Below are 5174 nucleotides of genomic sequence, written 5' to 3'. Positions count from 1 at the left end.
TTTTACAGGAAATTACCTTCTGAACTATGTAACTTCTCAACCCACACTGGCTCCTTTGGTCACACAAGCTCTTGTTCAAGTCATTGCTAAAATTACCAAATTAGGATGGTTTGGCATACTGAAAGACCAGCTTGTCTTCAAAGATGTCATCGCTGATGTAGAAGAATTCTTGCAGGTAGGTAACAGTCGTGCACTTGCATGTTGAGATGACTTCGTTTGAAGTCATTGACATGTCACTAAGTTGTTTTGAGTGGAAAAAATGTGAAGAGAACTGCTTAAAACAGAAGATTGTCCTACGTTGAAGAAGGGAGTGGCTTTGATGTGTGTGGGGATGGCTTTGCTAAGTTACTGATGTCACACAACGTTCATAGTGCTGCCATGTTGTTATTTACTGATTGATTTCCAAAGCACTTTTTCATGGTGTGATTATCCACGTGAGCCCCTGTTACTGATCTGTTCTTTTTAATGTTGTCATCTTTTTTTAAAACCGTGGTGGAGATACATTTCTGGTATGGTGTCAGCTCCAAATTACCTGATCAGTAAACGCTGCTACTCTGCTGTGTGGGGCATGGAGGATGTAGGACTGTCAGATGTTTCAGGCTTTAACCTCAGTTGTGCTGAACTGTTCAGTTCTAGAACTAGTTCAAATGTAATTGCTGTTATGGAGTAGTGGTCAAAAAGATACATTTTTTAACTACTTTTTGGAGTGTTTACTGTTACTTTTTTTACTGCATTTCTGTATGAGCAGTGAGACTTTGCCTGCACTTTAGTAGTTTTTTAGCAGAAATCACTAGGTACCTTGATAGCTTCATAGATACAATGGCAGACTGCAAATTTGCAAGACACCTTATTTGTTACATGGAAGATTGGTAATCAGTTCAGAGGTGTTTTTTTTTTTGTAGCTGTTACTTTGCCTGTTTTAGTCTGTGTTTAACATATCACAAAAGTTATACATTTTAGAAAGTAATTTGGGGAATCTGGGGAGGAAAGGTAACTCCTCTTCCCTCTGTTGAATGAGGCAGTAATGGTTTTGTTTTGCATTTCCTTCTGTATTATTTCCTCTTATCCCACTGTGTTGGTAGAGAAGTGAACTTTTTACATATAAAGAATATATATACTGTGTGTGTGTGTGTGTGTGTGTGTGTGTGTATACATATACACAGTATTTGAAAATTTGAGAGAATTTCTTACAAAGTCAGAGTGCACTTTGCACTGTTCACTAGGCAAATTTACACCTCAAATTTAGAGCAAGTACTGTTAGACACAGCAGTAGGTAAAGATATGGGATATACAACATCTTCTGGGATATAAGTTCAGAGGCAGTGATTGCATGGCATGGCTTATTAACCAGTCTGATTTTATATATTTAATTGTAAGCTTCTGGGGGAATAACAGATCTGTGTTAAAAGTTATTTCTGATCAGTGTTCCTGAACGTCTGTGTAGGTATTAAACCTAATACTTATTTTGAGAAGTCAGTATCAGAAAAGTTGGAGATTATGAGATGTTTGGAGATCTACTTCTAAAATGATCTGTTATGTACACTTGTGTCAGTGATCTTTGCAACTCAGCAAGAAAACAGGAAGTTACAGTTAATTTCTTGCCATTGAGTCTGTCATATTTGTTTTTCATTCTGAGTGTGTTCATAGTCCTATTCAAATTAATGTGGTTTCTAAGTTACATTGGGAATGTCTAATAAAAGATAAGATGCAATATCTTTTTTATTAAAAACAAACTCAAGTATAGTACTCCACCATTTTGCAGTAATTTTTATGAATGTACTGTAATTGGATTTTGCATTTATTATTAAAATGATTGCAGTATGACTCTTCAGTGTGTAGTTCGTTAAAGATGGAGATTTAAATACAAAATTTAGCTGCTTAAGAGATTTCTTTAGTTAAATTAAGAATTCCTGTAGCAAAGAAAATTAAGCCGTATATCTGCTGGCAAATTAAATTTATATTAGAAAAAATCCCTAAACAATGGTAGCTTCAAATGCTTGCAGAGTTCATCCAGTGTGAATTTGAGTGTGATTTAATATTTAAAAAAGGATAATAGCAGGTAGGTGTGTAATTGTGTTCTCAGTTCCTCCATAGTTCACTGCACAGCTTTCCTCAGCAGTGGAGAGGAGAGGTTGCATCTTCCCGTTCTGTAGGTTTGTGGATCCAGGGAACGTTCATACCAAATGGTAATGCCTTCAAATTATTAGATGCTTGATCTTATTGAAGGCAGGGCAACAGGTGAAATTTTGGCTGAGAGCTCTCTGAACTTCTTACTTCTGATTTCTTTTGGTGTAAATGATAATATAAAGTATATGTCAATGAAAAGTTAGGCTGGTGAAAAACCAGATTGTTTGTTAGTTGAGCTTGAGTTGCTCTTCAGCATTGCCAGAATGATGATTTGGTTGTGACAAAAGTGAATGTTGGGTACCAAGGATGCTGAAGCTGCAGACTTCATCTTTGGAAGCAGACACAGGTCTTCTCATTGAGTCAGTGGTAAGGCCTAGTTGCAATTGAAAAATAAATTTATTTCTTTAATAATAAATGTTCTGTAATAGCTCAGTTAAGACAGCCAGATGCAAATTCCAGTCACTGTGAGTTTCAGAGTGTTTTGTGGAACTCACCTGCATCTGAGTGTGTGATCTAACCAGTGTTTGATACCTACTGCTTTACTTTCTGCACACGTGGAATATGTCATTAACTTCAAAGCATTGCTTTGTAGACTGTTGTGGAGAGGAGAGAATGAGGTTTGGGATACGTAGCATTTCATAATGGTATTTATTTTCTCTGAGGTCTCTTTCGTCTGTGCATGGCTTAATTTTTTATGGCTTGAGTTTCATGCAGCTTGCTGTATTGGTTCTGGAAAGCTGAGCCTTTAGAATATGTGTAATAGTGAATTTCTTGATTGCAGTTGATTAAACTCTTTTCAGACAGTTTTTTGTTATCATACAGTTCTTACATGTTTTTTTCCAGAGCTGATTATGGAGCTCTAATGTCTAGTTCTATTAATGTGATAGAGATTTGTGTGAAAGCCTTCTGAACAACTAGGTTTATCTCAAACTAATAATTACTATTGACTTGAGAAATGTTGAAAAAATATTAAATACAAGCAGTGAAGTTTGAGCGATTATATCTGGGTGTTTTTTTTTGTTGTTTTTTTCTCTAGAACACTGTGGAACGTTGTATCATAGGAGTAATGATTCTCTCAGAACTGACTCAGTAAGATGTTTCTTTCCTTGTGCAAGGGGTGTATGTGTTGCTGATGAAGCAGCACATCAAATGCATCTTTCTTTCATAAAAGTGGTGGGAGAAATATTACATAACTCTAACCTGGTTATCTGCCCTTTCTTCCTCTACCAAAATATGTCAGGAGGCCGGAAATTCACCAGCCCGTAACAGATGTGTGCCACATGTAGAACTAATAAAGAAAACTGAATAATTGACTCTTAGGGTTGTATTTCTGCTAATGATTGTCCTTTTCTGTCTTGACCCGAAGAAGTGCTTCAGACCTTTCCATCCAAAGGTTCAACCTTGAAGGGTTTAAAAAAAATAAAAAAATAAAAGGCAATTGAGGAAGTAGGGAAGATCTGTATTTATTGCTGAACTGTACTTTTTGGTTTTAAGTGCAAAATAATTAGCCTGCCAGGTACACACACAGTCCAGCTGTAGCTGTGAAGGGAGCATTGTTGATTATGTCATAACTTTTCTTAGGTTGATTACTCAAGACCTTCAGCAAAACATCATGAAATAGCAGCTTCCTTCCTTGGCACCTCTTTGAAGGACATACTGGTGCTTGCATGCTCTCTTTTAAAAGAGGTGAGGCTCTTTACAATTAAACTTAAGTTCATAGCATCCTGATTGTCGCAGCATGAATCACTACTATTTTCTCAATTGGGGTTTATGTGAGACCCAGTTAAGCTCAAGACCTAAAAATGTTCAATGGCAAAAATGTCCATCTCCCTTCCTCCACGTCTCACTTGCTCTGCATTTCTCACCTCCCCATTTGGCACAAAGGGTGAACCGTCTAATTCTGAGCAATGTTTGAGTGTCTTCCCTTTGTTCCTTTTTATTTTCTCAGCTTCGTGTAGTTTAAACCGTGATCAAAGCAGGAATTTGCACTTTGTTGTTTTTTTTTTTTAATTCAATTAAAGCTTTCCATAGCAGTGGAAGTGGCACCATGAGGAACCATTCTACTTGAGCTCAGTCAACTCAGTGCTTTTGAGAGGAGCTCATTGTTGAAGTGTTACCCAGCTCCAGTTCTTTAACTCCTTTGGGAGTGCTGATTTGGTCAGTTTTTCTGAGAATCCAGTGAGTTGGATGTTGACGTTTGGACACTGGATTTCATGCTATGGATTTAAATGCAGGTGCTGTAATGGTATGTCAGTAGGTAATGGTAATGGGGACTTTTTAGCAAAGGATGTGATACTCAAGGCTCAGACAACCGATTAATGTACTGCTGTAAAAAGCAAGGTAAATTGTCTTGGTTTAAATTTCTTTCACAGTTTGTTTGTAGGCAGATTAGTGTATTTTACCTCATTTTTTGCAATAGATTTAATAGGTGCACGTGATCAGCTACCAGCACTCATCTGAGGGGCAGTTTTTTAATACATATAACAGTGTGTGAGTCCTTACTTCTAAAGGGGTGTGCTATGCTAATGGAGAAATCATATGCCATTTAAAAGAGAAATCAGATATTTTTGCAAGAATGCGCCATCTTCTTGGATATAGTAAATATCATTTCGCATGGAAACAGTATTTGTTTATGGGAATGTCAATGGTTTACGGGCTGGTTCGGCCCGGTTCTGTGACTAGAAGGGCGGAGGGATCCGCGGAATTCCGCGACCCCCCAAGAAAAAAAGAAAAATAGGGGACCCCGAAATAATTGAAAACAGTGGCAACAATCTGAGGTAAAACAAAGTAATTTACTAAATATGGTATCAACAGAATTTTATAAGGAGAGAGAATGTGAAATTGATGGTGGATCGGCCTTACCACAACGCTGAGATGAGAAGCGCAGGCAGAGAAGCGCAGGCAGAGAAGCGCAAGCGAAGCAGTGCAGGCAAAGAAGAGAGAATCAGGTGACCTTGCCGGGAGTTCTATCTCCTCGCTGACCGCAAAGCCCCCTGGGGAAATGTAGCTCTTCTTCTCCTCTGGACAGGCACCCGGAACTTGAGCAT

The 5174-nt window shown here is 37.9% G+C and overlaps 1 protein-coding gene across 1 annotated transcript in view; it reads left to right on the top strand.

The window, feature by feature from the left end:
• The window catches only part of LOC100539369 (ran-binding protein 17), a 146470-nt gene that overhangs the window by 3389 nt on the left and 137907 nt on the right, over nucleotides 1-5174 (top strand). Inside the window, 1 exon segment of the mRNA XM_019620358.2 lies at nucleotides 9-175. The gene's annotated coding sequence lies outside the window, so the exon portion shown is untranslated.

The sequence above is a fragment of the Meleagris gallopavo genome, chromosome 15 (assembly GCF_000146605.3).
Source record: "Meleagris gallopavo isolate NT-WF06-2002-E0010 breed Aviagen turkey brand Nicholas breeding stock chromosome 15, Turkey_5.1, whole genome shotgun sequence".
NCBI lineage: Eukaryota > Metazoa > Chordata > Aves > Galliformes > Phasianidae > Meleagris > Meleagris gallopavo.
The sequence above is the reverse complement of the archived record's forward strand: the minus strand, read 5'-3'. Positions and strand labels throughout refer to the sequence as shown.